Source organism: Mustela erminea, chromosome 4 (assembly GCF_009829155.1).
Source record: "Mustela erminea isolate mMusErm1 chromosome 4, mMusErm1.Pri, whole genome shotgun sequence".
NCBI classification, from domain to species: domain Eukaryota; kingdom Metazoa; phylum Chordata; class Mammalia; order Carnivora; family Mustelidae; genus Mustela; species Mustela erminea.
The window spans coordinates 15,751,121-15,766,683 of record NC_045617.1 but is presented as its reverse complement, the minus strand read 5'-3'; the positions used below and the strand labels follow the sequence as shown (position 1 = coordinate 15,766,683).

The 15,563-nt window shown below is 46.9% G+C and overlaps 1 protein-coding gene across 6 annotated transcripts in view; it reads left to right on the top strand.

The window, feature by feature from the left end:
• The window catches only part of PLEKHG1 (pleckstrin homology and RhoGEF domain containing G1), a 217,202-nt gene that overhangs the window by 145,477 nt on the left and 56,162 nt on the right, over positions 1-15,563 (top strand). The window lies entirely within an intron of this gene.

The window sequence follows — 15,563 nt, the reverse complement described above, 5'->3', positions numbered from 1 at the left end:
AGAAAAGATTCTCCTACAACCGATCCATTAACAAAAGTGAGATGACGCTTCCTGAAAAGTGAGAATCAGCCTTGCTCTGCAAGGGGAAGTATTAAGCAAATAATAAAGGCGTGATGAGAAGTCGTAAGCCTCTGTCCCACCCCAAGGGAAATGGAACTCTTGCTCTAAATGTTAAGATTCTTTCATTTTGTTAAACTAATAGGAAAGAAGCCATAATGAATCTCGTGTTGGAATCACTGACACCCTTCTTCCCTAACGCAGGCCCCGGAAGGAGAGAGGCTGCAGCCTACATCTGTGGTTGCAAATGGCAAATGGCAAAATCAAAATCATATTGAGGCAAAATTACTGCTCAATTTTCTCTGCAAGCTGCCTAAAGGACATTATGGTGTGTGGGGGGTGTGTGTGTGTGTCTTGGGAGGAGGCAGAACAAACCATTCCTTGAAACCGCACTTTAAAATATTTTCTTCTGAAATAAACCTTTTTTTCTCTTTGGCTCAAAGAGAAATGTCACAAGAGTTCCTTCAGTTTCCTAATGGGGCTTCAAGTTATGCTGTTAACCTTTCAGAAGCTTCAAGTGGGAGATGAGCCTGGAGGGGCCTCGGCAGAGGGGGCCAGCGCCGCAGCCTGCAAACACAGATCTGCTGAAAAGACACAGCTTTCCTCCAGTTTTCCAGAAAGCCGGGGATAAATCATGCAACCCGGGGGTCCCTTTGCGACCTCTGAAGTGGCGTTCCAAATGCAAATGTAGGTAGAGCAAAGGGTGTGAGTTAATCTACTTTGGATTAGGGGAGCGTTTTCTTTTCTTGTGCTAAGTGGGTGGGAAGCCAGTTGAAAATGAAATGCATCTTCAAGAGGTTGGTGGTAAAAATCGCAGTCTGGGGGACAACAAAGGGAGTGGAGGGAGCTGGAGAGGAATGCGGGCTTGGGTTACAATTCAATACAACTTCAGCCTTAGGGAGTTTAAGAGCAGCCTTGACTCCTTAACCCTTTCCTTCCTGGCTGGGCTTTTGGAAGTTAGCAGGCAGAACTGACTGCCCTCTTTCTGCAGACAGTCGGAGCTGGGAAAGCTAAGGGTAACACCTGCAGATTGTGGGCGTCAGTTTTGAGGGTGAGCTGGAGCTACAAAGGCATTCCTGCAGAGCTGTGTGTGTTGCTGACTCTGGCCTCCCTTCTCATGGAATTATAAATGCAAACGCTCCCAGTTGCACCTGACCCTCAAGGGGTGGGAAGGATCCAGAAGGATTCCTGGGAAGAATCTTAGCCTGGATGTGCCAGTAGGAGAGGCCGTCTTGGCAGTAAAAATAGAATGTGTAAAGACAGGGGACATTCTCTGGAAGTACCAGGAGTGAGTACCTATGGGTTGGGGGTCAGAGCAGGACGGGAACCAGAAAGTTGCAAAAGTTGAGTCTGGAAAGGTAGACAGGGGTGCAGGCCTTGGAGGACGTCCCTCCGTGCTGAAGACTCTGGGAAGTCATTAATGCAGTGTTTGCAGGAAACAGAACATCAAATTTGGCTTCATTCCAGAAAGTTGGAGGAATCAAAGCCCCACAGAGAGATGAGTGAGGATGCGCACATAGTGGGCATGGTGGGAGCAAACCAAGGCCAAAGCAGGGATGGTGGGGGTGGGGGCGCTTCAAGTCAGGTAGGAAAGGCAGGATTTATTGTCTGGGTGGACAGAGCAAGTGAGAGGGCCAGGGTCTGGGAAACTTCTGGGTGTCCTGGAGATGTTGTAGGCATGTGTCTCCTCTAACTATCTTCAGACCCTGTCCCCAAAGCGATGGTCAATAGTAAGGACATCACCCTTCCTATGGCAGATGAAAGGGGGTAGAAACTTTTATTATAATTCCATTATAATGTATATATTTATTATAAATGTATTATATATAATATATATAACATATAATTATTATAACTCTATCTGTACAGATAGAGTTAATTTGCTTTTGAACCAAAAGGGGTTCCAGTCTGGCTCCTTCCCTGCGCTCCTGAGGAGGAAGCGGGCACACTGTGCTGGGCTTTAGAGCTGGCAGAGCTCTTTGGATGAGTCTGGGCATTTAGCTTACAGAATGAAGACAAGGTACAGATGTCAAGTTATCCCTACTCAGAGGTTGAGGCAGTGGGGTCTCAGCAAAGCCAATAAACCATCGGAGGGGCTGCTCCCGGCCCCCTGCTGCCCGCTCTTGTTGTCCAGGCACTTTCCACCATGCTTAGCATCTGGACACACCCCCCCTCCCCTCCCCCGCAGCAGAGGTCTTCTTGAGAAATCAGCTGCCCCTTTTGCTAATGTCATGCTCTGTCCTCCTCTAAATCTTCTGTCTTGGGAGAGCAGCTTTGCAGCTGATGGAAACTGCATCTATTACAAGAGAAAGCACGTGGTCCACTTCTGTTCAGATTGCAAAGGGCTGCTGTAGAAATTCATTCCACACCACGTCTTGACAGTTCACTTAAGGAAATTTCATCCTAGGAGGTCAGTCTCCCTCCCAACTTCTTACTTCTAAGTACCAAGATGGCCGTGGACATGGTGCCTGAGATTTGGGACAGGAGAAAAATTCGTCTTCCCCAAGTCCCATAGTTGCCCCTGTGGGCAGCAATAGAGATGGGGCCCCTAGGAGGACAGAAGGAGACCACTGGATTTACCCCATTCCGGGGGCCCAGCACTCTGAGCACGTCGGTTTTCTGGGGAGCGCCCCATCATGCTGGCCACCTGCACCCCATTCTACCCTCTGTTCTGCTGCAAATCTCCAAGCACGGGCTCTTTCCGTGTCCAGGCAGAGCTTCTGGTTAAGATTCTACCATGATGAGATCAACCACAGTGTCGCCAGAAAACCAATGAGATGCGTCCTTAGGGCTCCTCACTGTTTTTGGTACAATGAATGGAACAGTTTAGCCTATACATTTCCATATTTAGCCCTTGGATTACCTAATGCCGCCAAAGCCTAATCACATTCGTCAGCGTTGAAGAACTGCCTATAGAGAGATCAGTCCCTGTTCAGCTCTTTATTTTAACATACACAGGCTCCATGCGTTGCCGTTCCCGATAGAATAGCTTGACCTTGAGGGTCATTATCAAACTGTGTGACTCAGTCGATGGGAAGTTGAGCTAATGTCTTCCAGCTTTTTGAGCTCACGACTTAATACTGCTCAGGTACCTCCAGCCTTTTGGCCTGGTGGAAACCCGGCTTCAGGGTTAGAGTGCCAAGTAAATTTGCACCAATGGGATTGGGCTTTGGTCTTGTTTCCTCTCCCTCGAGTGCACCCTCCTTCAGCACGTACTGTGTACAGATCCGCTACTATGAACATTACCTATATTATAGTTCCCATTCCAGTAGAAGAGGGTAGAAAAGGGGCACCTGGGTGGCTCAGTGGGTTAAGCATCTGCCTTCGGCTCAGGTCATGATCTCAGGGTCCCAGGATCGAGCCCCATGTCGGGCTCTCTGCTCAGCGGGGAGCCTGCTTCCCTCTCTTACTCTGCCTGCTTACCTACTTGTGATTTCTGTCTGTCAAATAAATAAATAAAATCTTAAAAAAAAAAAAAAGGGTAGAAAGTGTTCCAACTCATCAATAAATCATATAGTTAATTACGTCCAATATGTGATCAGGTTACACGTGCAGTAACCAGTAATGTGTCCTTGGCAAAACTGGCTCTCTGTTTTCACGGACCATTATTCGATGTCCTTATTTCATAATTTCTGGTCCTCTAGAATTTTGAGTGAGGTGTGGGTGGTGATTTGATTTGTGAAGAGGAAATGTTTTTGCTGCCCGAAGCACCCATATTTTGATGTTGAGTGAAGGCTTTGCAGCCATCAGCGTGCTGAGGGGATGTGCAGATCTCGGGGGAGGAAGTCAGAACCCCATGATGATGATCCAGGCTGACTGTCTCGCAGAGTAGCATGCCAGAAGTCGCCTTCCTTGAGATACGTCCCCAGGTGCAGCCCTAGAACACCTGCCACAATCACTGTGTGCACCTGTGAGGGAGCTTGCTTTCCTCCGGGTGTCCTGCACATGTCCTATGTACCCACATCCCACTCCCATCCGTTGGCCTCGTCCTGTGGCAAAGCCCACGCTGGCAGAGCTGCTAGTTCTCTCTTCATTTCTGATGGCTCTTCATGTTCTAGCAATTGCCAAAATCTATCGCTTTTACATGCTCCGCATATCAGGCTCTCCATCACGTAGAGTTTAAGAGACTTAAAAAGTAGCGTGGTACTGGGAGATCTGGGAGCATCCGTGGGTGAGGTGTGCGCATGACCGGTTTGGAAAGCCATGTGTTCCTCTGGGGAGAGCTACCCCGAGTCATGCCTCTAAAGAGGAATGCAGTGACGGGCCTGTGGGATGACTGGCAAGGGGGAGGGGGACGTTTCGAAGGAGAGGGAAGGAGACCTCGTGACCTGAATGGGACAGGATAGTGTGCGGCAACGGTGGAGTCAGAGGCCAGTTGGTTGAAAGCTGGTGTGCTTGGCTGCCGGAGAATCATGCCCAGGGATACGTGTTGATGAACATGCGAAGGAGATAGGCTTGGCGTGTCAATGGACGGATAGTGATGCACATACGGTCTGGATCCTGGAGAGGGGTTGTCTTTGGAAGGCTCCTACTTCAAACCTAATAAAAATCACATTGAGTCCCCAGATGAAGTCAACAGCAAACATCTCTTGTGGTGTAAAGATACTGCATTAAGGACTAAAGCCTGGGGGGCAATAGTGCAGGGGTCCCTGCCAAGGCTCTCATCAGCTGGTCCCAGTTTGAACGGAACTGAGTCACTCATTCTCATTGTGACCTTGGGAAACAGTTGAAATTTTCCAAACTTCCAGTAAAATGGAACTAATAATGGGACCTACCCCCTAGGTTGTAGTGAAGATTAAATGAGATAATACATATAAGGCGGTGAGCTCAGTACCTAGCGATAAACATAAAGGTAATACAACTCGTAATAGTAATTAGCAGTGAAGAGGCGTTAAACTTCAGATGCTCTAATAACGTAAATTTATTTTACTGATCTTTTATTTTATTTTCTTTCCCATATACAAAATCCTTTGGGCTTTATTTAATTTTCCTTAATTACCATGTTTCAAATTATACCAGCAGTACCGTGATTATAATTGAGATGAATCAGTTCTCATTTTCAGGTACTTAAAGCTTTGCCAAGACATCACATCTCTTTGCTGTTTTCCTTCTTATGGATTATAGACACATCTAATTGTCTCTGTCTGCTTCCTTCCCTGGCTTGGGACCCAGAGAGTAAAATTTAGCAGTAAAAAACGATGCTGTATGAAATTAGCCGGGTGAGGAGGAAGACCCAAAAAGAGAGAGTTGGAGAAAAGTAGGGTGATGGGGGTGGGGAAGAGCTCCTTCTCGAGGAAGTGAACTTCGTTCACTTTCCTGTCTCACTGGCACCGGCTGGGATGTTGCTGGTGCGCTTCATTCCAGATGGTTCTGGCAAATTCTTTGGTTGCCCATTCTGAAGATGCTCAATGTACATTCCATGAATGCATACTCAGTAAGCACGTGGGTTATCCCAGAAATGCTTTACTCTTTTTTGGTTGTTAGAAATGATGATGGGAGGGGCACCTGGGTGGCTCAGTGAGTTAAAGCCTCTGCCTTCAGCTCAGGTCATGATCTGGGATCAAGCTCCACATGGAGCTCTCTACTCAGTGGGGAGCCTGCTTCCCGCCCCCCCCCCCGCCCCCGCCTGCCTCTCTACCTACTTGAGATCTCTCTCTCTGTCAAATAAAGAAATTTAAAAAAAAATGATGATGGGATTAAAGAGTACAGCAAAACCGAAAGCAATGGTGGGTTTCAAATAAGTATGGAAAGCTATCTCGGTGTGAGAAAGACTCCTTCACGGGCACGTGTCCACCTCCCCTCTTTTAAGAAGAGCTTTTACGTACGAGAATGCTGTCAATGTGATTTGAAAACTCTAAACACGGTTTTTAAAAATAAATATTTAACAAAGCCAATTGAAAATTAAGTTTCTTGCCATGTTTTTGTTACAGAAGGGACTCTTGTGAGAGCTTTTCTCTTCTAACTTGGTACAATGAGAGATTAACTGTAGCATTATATTTGCACCAAACTTTTTAAATTTGTATGACATTTTTAGATTTAGATACACTTATATACATCAAATTCTTCCTCTGGATGTCAACATGAAGTAAATAAAGACCGTTGATTTTCATAAGGGTTGTCAGAAGCACAGGACAAAATGGGCGTGCAGTTTCTTGAAGAACTCCAACATGTTAATGTTCATCCAGTTTCTTCAATCATTCGATTCCCGTAGACTGCCAGTTCATGTGTATTTTCTGCTTAAGGTCTTTGGGGGAAAACCAAACAAATATACCCAGTTGTCTTTAAGCAAAGATCTATTTCTCTTTCTACTCCACATGGCTGTTTTTAACAGAATTCCTGTCTGCCCCCACTAAGTTTCTTGTTCTGGGAAGACCAGCCCAGTTCCCTCCCCCTGTTCTCTTGGGCAAGCTGTTCCGTCTCCTTCCAGAGAGGAACCTCCTAGCTCCCCTATCTCAGGAGGGAGATGCCAAACAATGGAGGGGACAGAACAGGCTGTATCATTTGTCACAGCTTAGCAAGAAAGGCCATTCCTGACATTTTTTACTGATGTCTTCTGTGTTGAAAGTATTATGCTGGGTAAATGAGGCTGAAAGCTTCCAGTTTTTTGTTTTGTGTTTGGGGGGTTTTTTTTATGATTCTTTTACTCAAATATCTCAGAGCCATTAATTCTGACTTTCCCATATCGCCAGTTAAGATCAGCCTCTATACCGTCAGTTAGGAAAACTGAATGAGAACTGATATGGCACCAGGAACAGAAGCTGCTTTGAACTCTCCCCCCTCCGCTCCCCCTCCCCCATCTCCCTCGTGCCTGTGGTCTTCCTCTCCTGCTCTCCCGTCTCCTTTCCCCTCTTTTATTTTCTACTCCCCTTTTACTTCCCCCTTCTCTTCCCCACTTCTGCTCCTCCCCACTCCCGTTTCTGTCCCCTCCCCCCACCCCATCCCCACCCCCAACAAACTTGGCAGAAAGAGTTTGCCTTGATGGTGATATATTGCATTTTCGGGGCCATTCTCCACTGTGTGCGGGCTCCGTTATATAGATAGACTCAGGGAAAACACTGTGCCCACAATAAGAGCTTTGTTTCCAGCTTGATGAAGTGGCCAGAGACCCCCAGCTCCCCTTTCTTTGGCTGTACCTTCCTCCCCGTGGATGTGGTCAGAGAAATAAGAGAAAAGAGATCAACTGGAAGATTAGACTTCTGATACTTTATCTGCAGGCTACAGAGGGAGATTTTACCATAAACCCTGATTAGTGGCTTCTTTGGAAGAAATATGAAGGATTTCCTTCATTATAGCAGCACTTGTAAATAATTCCTATAACCCTCACATTGTCACACTCTGCATGACGTACGCATGTCTTTCTTCTGGAGCACAGGGATCACATCTTACCTGTTTCCAGATGCACCTGCTTAATACGGAAACCCACACATAGGATGGGCCCCCCCAAAGTCTCCATTAAGTACATTATAATAAGCTATTGGATGGAACACAATGCGGCCACTATAAAGAATGAGAATTCTTTTGACATCTAGGAATCATGTGCATTTATATACATTAAGTAGAAAAAACAAAGTTGTGAATCAAGCATAGATCTCATTTTTTTCTTTTTTTAAGATTTTATTTATTTATCTGACAGAGAGAAACACAGCGAGAGAGAGAACACAAACGCAGAAGTAGGAGAGGGAGAAGCAGGCTTCCTGCCGAGCAGGGAGCCCCATGCCCAGCTGCATCCCAGGACCCTGGGATCATGACCTAAGTCGAAGGCAGATGCTTAAGGACTGAGCCACCCAGGCGTCCCTCAATCTCCTTTCTGACAGATGTAATTATGCGCCAGCGCACAGCCGATAACCCGCATACCACATCATTAACCGCAGTTACTGCTGGAAAGTGACTTCTGGGCAGAACAGGAAGGTCCTTGAGGCGGGACAGGGAACGTTTTACTTCCTATGCTCTGACTCCTTAGAATTTTGTTTTTCTATGGCAAAAAAATGAAGCTGAGCCATGTCATTTGGGCCACTCCATCCCCCACTCAGAGAGACCGTGTTCCCAGCCCGGACCCCCCAGGAGATGGGTTTCTCTTCCTCTCCTCCGCCTCTTATCTTGTCCCCTGACCTGGCTCCAGTCCTCACCCTACCAGAAATCCTTTGCTTGTCATTCCAGGCTTCCTCCCCTTACCTTCTACCTTCTTCTTCCCTTTCCCTTCTCCTTCTCTCCACCCACCCCGTCCTGTTCACGGTGCATGGACGCACGTGTGGGGTGCATGCGGGGGCGTGTGCATGGGCGCACGGGTGGACGCGTGCAAGCGTGGGGTGGCGGTGTCGGCGTCGGGGGAACAGATCCATCAGACAATCCTCCTTGGCTCTACATCTCTTCCAGTTACTGCTTCTTCCTGGGTAGCCCAACGTCTCAGAACGGATATTCCTCTCACCCACTTCCAACTCAGTCTGCAGCTCTGTCTGGTTCCTGCACTCAGGACTCAATTATCCTCACTCAGGTTCCCTAAGACTGTGGGGGCTCGCCAGGCTCCGCCCTCCGCGAGCTCGGGACCCCACCGAAACCCCTCACTGCCGCTCCCACTCCGCTGCGGTCTCGTCTGCTGCGTGAGCCCCGGCACCCCGCGCCGCCCCTGGCCTGGCACTCAACACTTAACTCTTCTCATTTCCTTTGCAAGGGCCCTGTGGTGCCCTCAAGGCCAGAGGAGACTTCCCAGGGGTGCCCTGGTCTGCTGACCCTCACCCAGCTTACAATTTGCAGACACTGAGCTACGTCAAAACTGCTTTTGTGTGGTTAGCTGCCTGGTGTGGCCCTCGGCCCAAAGAAGCACAGGAGAACATTCTGGTCTCCCCTTTTCTGTCACTGTCTCCGAAACCAAAGGCTGACCACAGCACCACACACTGTAGCTCCCCATAGAGCTTTCCAGGCAGACTGCCGGTTTTCTTCCCAGATTTCTGTGCAAGACACTCCTCTCCTCAGAGCTGTCCTACAGTTACCTCTGTCTTCACACACCTGAAAGCCGAGGCCATCTTTGCGCCCACGCCGCCACCTGCCCCTCAGGTCTCTCAGGAAGGGGGAGAGGAAGTACAGGAGTGGGACGGGGGCAGGCCGGTGATTCGGAACCCATCATACCCATCACAATGGGCCTGTGGGCACTATTTGTGTCCACAGTGGTCGGAGAATAAAACCCATATTTCTTCTCAGAGCTTTGACCCTAAGAGGAACCAAATGAGCTGGATGGAGTCACATGAAGACCTCCTGTCACTATGAGTGAGGCCAAAATATATTTGCCTTGATTCCTTTTTACCACAGATCCTTCCAGGTGCTTTCGCGTGTTTTATCTGGGCGTGAGGCAGCTCTGTACCGGGCGTATCAGCCGGCCAACAAGGCCTAGAAGGCCCAGCTACCAGGAGCAGCCCTGGGTTAGTTTTACCTCACAAGCCCCCTGACAAGGGAAGTCAGAAGGAAGGAGGAGAGCTGGTGGGTCCTCTCCCTGGAGGGAACATTCCAGCTCTCTCCATGGATGGGGAGATGAGCGGCTGGTCTTACTGCCTTTTTTTTTTTTTTTTTCAAGATTTTATTTATTTATTTGACAGAGAGAGATCACAAGTAGGCAGAGAGGCAGGCAGAGAGAGAGAGAGGGAAGCAGGCTCCCTGCTGAGCAGAGAGTCCGATGCAGGACTCGATCCCAGGACCCTGAGATCATGACCTGAGCCGAAGGCAGCGGCTTAACCCACTGAGCCATCCAGGCGTCCCTCTTACTGCCTTTTAATTCACGCACCGCCAGCGAGGATAAGAAAAGGTCTTACTGGGGCTGAGGAGAACAGCGCTGCTCCTGCTCAGCGTGGAAGGTGAGAGGAAGGCATAGACTCCCTTCTCCTTGTCGGAGAGCAAGCATTCCTGTCCCCTTCCAGGTCCTTCCAGCCAGACGAAGATTCAAATTGACATGCAACAGATTAATAGGAGGAAATCAGGTTTATTAGCGTATGTACAGACTGACACGGAAATTCCAAAGACAGGCACAACGCGGTCTATAAGTCATCCTGAACTAACGAGAAGGGGGCAAGGGTCTGGGGCTTCAGAGGAAAGGAATCCAATTTACAGGAAGAAGAAAAAAAGGGAATGTTTGGTAAACAAATATTTGCTGGGCCACTCAGAAAAGAAACAATGGGACAAGGAGAGGACTTTGCTCAAAGTGGCCTTGCTTAAGTCCCTCCCTGTCTGCCATACCTAGTTCCTATCATAATGGAGCTATCTATGGCCATAGCTCTCTTTCTGGAGTGGGTCCTCTCTCTAAGTTCCTTTTAGGCATTTGAGGGAGTGGGGTAAAGACTTTTTCCTGAAACTGCTGGGGTTTGATTGCTTTTAAAAAAAAAATAAAAGATTTTATTTATTTGAGAGAGTGAGAGAGAGCATAGGGGCTGGGTTGAGGTTGGGGGGAGGGCAGGCAGACTCCTCGCTGAGCAGGCAGCCTGGACGGACGCGGGTCTCAATCCCTAGGACCCTGAGATCAGGACCTGAGCCAAAGGCAGATGCTTGACCGACTGAGCCACCCAGGCACCCCAGGTTCTGATTGCTTTTTAACTCAAAATAGCCTTCATGCCAAAGTGCCCCATCTTGGGGCAGCCAGCCATTGGCCTCTCCATCCTGAAAGCCAACAATGTCCCTCACCCTGTGACTCTGTCTGTGTCTCCCACCCTTGACTGCGTCCTTTCTCTCCTTCCTGCCTCTCTGGAGGACCCTGAAGAGCTTGATCTGGGTTTACCCAACCTGCTGTGCTCGTCTTACTGCCCCCCCCCCACATTTCTGCCCCACACCCCCCCCACCCCCGTTCTACAGCTTCTGTTCTGTTTTCTTCACCACCTTCAGTGGCTGCCACCACCAACAGAGTATGGACCGTCCCCCTCCATCAGCCCTGTCTTCACGGTGCCTGCAGCCTACCTCCAGGGCCAAGTGCGCATGCACCTGGGGTGGACTCCCCCAGCCCAGCTCTGCACCTTTAAGGGTCCTGCCCACAGGCCACATACCCAACCCTGTGCCTCTGTCTGCACTTTTCTACTTCCTGGATGTCGTCTCCTCCCTTGCCCTCCATCCAGACTGCTGCTTCCCCTCCAAGGCTCAGTTCCACGCGCACCTCCTAGAAAGCCTCTCCCAGCCCAGGAATCAACCGCTTCTTTCTCTGCCCCCGACCCCCATTTTTCTCCCAGTGCTGAATATTTATCAGCCAAGTGGCCTAAACACTGTATTGTACTTACTTGTTTACACTTGTCTTTCAACTACACAGGGAGCTCCTTGCGGGGGAGGGATCATGTTTTATTCATTTTTTTTTAAATTCCTATCTTGTAAAACAGAACTTGGCACACATTCTTGTGTCCTCAAAAAAGAAGGGGGTGGGGAAAGAGGTTTTGTATGAATGAACATGAAGGCTTTTAAACTGTGAATTGATAGACAAATCTAAGTTATTGTGGTGTCAGTGGCGTCCTAGCCTAATACATGGCATTTGGAGGGCAGGTTTGGGGATAAACAGATGACTACATTCTAGAAAAGGTGGAGGAGTTGGAGAAACAAGAAAAAAAATTCTTCCTTCAAAATAAAAACCAAAAAAAAAAAAAAAGAAGTCTCACATAGGAGTTATATCCAAGGGCTTGGAATTTGGAAGTGCTAAAAAGAGAAAAACCAACCAAAAAGAATAAACTATAAACCCAGTAGGGTCAAACTTTGACATGTCCGCACGAAGATTTAGGAATGGAATTTTTTTGTCTCCACCACGGACTCTCGACAAGAAAGGGGGGGTGCGGGAAAGAGTCAAAGGGATGTGAAGTATGAAGAAACTTATAGTTCTAAATCAGTATTTCTTTCCCTCTTGTGGTTTATCTTCATTATGTCAAACAGGTTATAATTTAAAAACGTCTTAAATGTTATTTTAGAGGAAGAAGGGAAAAGGAAGCAGGACATTAATTTAATTCTCTAGGCATCTCAGAGAAGTAAGGCAAACTCTCAGGAACATTGAATTTGAGTTTAAATGTGAATTTGAGTTCTGTCCATTTTTCCAGCATTTTTGCCTAGACCAGCGCTTCTTTCTGTGGCTGAGGGACAGGGAAATGTGTGTGTGTGTGCGTGTGTGTGTGTGCGCGCGCGCACGCGTGCGTGCGTTCTCTGTCAGCCAGCCGCACACTGACACATTTGGAAAATACAATAAAACGTGAATTGCTAGGAAAAGGAAATAGAAGAAATCAGGCGTGCAAAATGCAAGCCCAAATTGATCAGTAGAGTCAGCGGATCTCATTCTGTAAACAGGCTGTAAGTTTCCACGCGCTTACTCTCAATTTCTGCACTGAATTCCTTGACACTTTGCATATTGGCTCCTTTTCCATTTGCCACACTTGAAATGGCACCGAGTTAGTCTTTACTTGGATGTTTTCAATAACAGACATTACCGGCAATGAAAAAAGTTAATGTGAGGAGGACACCCACGCACAAATCTTGCAATCTTAAGGAGATCTTAAGGACAGAAAGAGATTAGAAGATAAATAGGGAGAATTTAAAATGGCATAAGAGGTATTTTTGTCCACCAGTAGAAACCTCTTTCCTGTGCGTCTCTCCCCGCCTCATCCCTCTCCCAGGCACGTGAATTCTTTGATCTTCTTGGAGAATAATTGTTTTCAATGCAAAACTTTTAAATTGATCCTTCATTGTTAACTGTAGGGTAGCCACAGATGCTGACATCAAGCCAATAAAATTAATAAGCAGTGTGACAGGCTCTAATAAATTTCATGGGTGTCTTTACTCTGTTATTTGAGCACAGACTTAACTGTCATTATCACTGAGCTTCGAACCTCTCATTTTGGCTGGAAATGATTACAGCTGCTAATGTCGTGCGCGCTACAGTAGTCCTCGGTAACTGGTTTAGGGTTAAAGTATCATATTTAAAAGACTTAATTATGATCAGTTGGGGGAACAAGTTGTGGCCGTAGGACTTTGATCTGTTTTCTAGAGTGGCCTACAAAAGTCTGGACTCCTCATGATCTGTTTTCTCAACAATTTCAGAAAACGAGCAGCTTTTAAATTCTAGTTTCCCTACCACGGACTGGGGGGTTTTGAAACTCTTTCATTTGGAGAGAGGCCATTATTTGTTGGAAGTGGGCCACGGTTCTTTGTCTCTAACCCCAGCTGAAATTCCTCAAGCCCCTTAACTCGGTCTTTCCCTCACATGAAGAATTTAGTATCAGGTTTCTGCAAATGAGCAAGCTCTTCACTTGAAACGAGAAAAGGGGTGGTTCGGTTTCTCATTTAAACCCCATGGCAGCCACCGAGGTGAATGTGGCATGCCTACGTCATCTCCATCCTGCCCTTTAGCCTGCTATCTGGTGTGGCTCATTCCTATTCATAGCTTCTGTTTAGGTTCACACCCATCTCCATCCTTCTGTGTCACTGCCTTAATTTTACATATGACATGTCCTTTTAAAATGTTGGTCAAAGGGGGTGCCTGGGTGGCTTAGTGGGTTAAAGCCTCTGCCTTCGGCTCAGGTCATGATCCCAGGACCCTAGGATCGAGCCCCCGCATCAGGCGCTCTGCTCAGCAGGAAGCCTGCTTCCTCCATTCTCTCTCTCTGCCTGCTTGTAATCTCTGTCAAATAAATAAATAAAATCTTAAAAACAAACAAACAAACAAACAAAACCTCCCCACATTAAAAAAAAAAATGCTGATCAAAGGGGGTGCCTGGGTGGTTCAGTGGGTTAAGCCTCTGCCTTCAGCTCAGGTCATGATCTCAGGGTTCTGGGATCGAGCCCCACATCAGGCTCTCTGCTCAGCGTGGCGCCTGCTTCCCCCTCTCTCTGCCTGCCTCTCTGCCTCCTTGTGATCTCTCTCTGTTGAATAAATAAGTAAAATCTTTTTTTAAAAAGTTGATCAAAGTATAAACAGCTATCAAATATAAGCCTTCAGTGCAAATTAAATACCAGCCCATCTTTTTGTATTATGTGTAATTTTATGTAAATATCAATGACTGCAGTTATGTTTTCGAGGAAGTGTAGGTTAGGTTTACATGTTGCTCAAAAGGCATTCATTTCACTTCTAATTTTCTCAAGCATTTTTTATTTAGGCATTAACTCTATATACTCTGCAGATAACTTAAGCTCCTTCTAATTGTTCCATTTATAAAAGTAAGGAGGCTCTGCCTTGCTGTTGTGGGTTTGGGGTGCCGGTCCCCCTTAAACCTGATGAATTTAACTTCTTATTGAGATGACACTGTCTTAAGAAGAAAAGATGTTCCCACAGAGCTTGTTAGTGGAGAAAAAAGGGGGGATACCTGGGTGGCTCAGTTGGTTAAGCATCTGCCTCCAGCTCAGGTCATGATCCCGGGGTCTTGAGATCAAGTCCTGCATCGGGCCTGCTTCTCCCTCTGCCTGCCGCTCCCCCTGCTTGTGTACCTATGCTCACTCGCTCTCTCTTTCTCTCTGACAAATAAATAAATAAAGTCATTAAAAAAAGAGAGAAAAAAAGGTTTCTAAACGTTGGTCCGTGCATGCCAGTGATTTTAGTGTTAAAGAGCCAGGACGGTGAATTATATGATGTGGTCTGTGAAACGTGCTCCTGAGAATGGTGACGGTAAAGCCTGTTTTTCCTTTGAGCAGCATAGTGTGAGAGAGCGATTGGGGCTTATTGAAAAGGAGAAGGAAGAATTATCTGATGGTTCTTTAGTTTCAGGCTTCCCCCAGCTGGTTGCACCTATCTGCTCTTGTCACCCTGGAAATGCGGCTGCAGCCTGGGATTTCCACAGGATCTGTTCCTCCCCAGGCTGCACAATGCTGTGTGACGTTTGGTCGAAGGCCATAGCACACTGCACAGCCCAGAGCAGGGAATTGTATTTATTTTTTATTTTACGTTATTTCAGCTGTTTTCACTTTTTTCTTATTGTTTTCCTGCCTCCTGCCGAGTTCTTTTTTCAAGCATTGCTGGGGAAGGGGGAGCACTCTGTTAAGAACTCTCACACCCAGGGTGGAAAACAGCTTTCTCTCAGCAGCTTGAAGCTTCCAAGCCTCAGACATTTAACCCACTGTGGCTCTGAGCCCGCATGAGCTCTTCTTGGGAGCTGATGCTGTGTTAAAAGACAGAAAACCATTTCAGAGTTTTCCAAGGCTCGTTAACATAGCCTACTAGAGAGCATAAATGAATTATGTGCTTTTTAAAATAAAAAAGTTTTTTTTCTATAAAGTGGTGTTTGAGGAAGAATTTGATTCTGCATTTTAACAACCAATAGCTTCCTGATTTCAAGGTTACATTTAAACACTTTCTTTCCCCAGTTTATTGTGATATAATTCCCACAGAACATTGTATTAGTTGAAGGTATCCAACATATAATGACTTGATGGAGCACCACAGTGTAGTTCATGGCCATTATCACACACAGCTACACCTTCTTTTTCTTGTGATGAGAAATTTTAAGGTCTGTATTTCTGGCTTTCCACTAAATGAATTTGAGTATCTTTTTATCAAACAAATCAGTCAAGGAAGC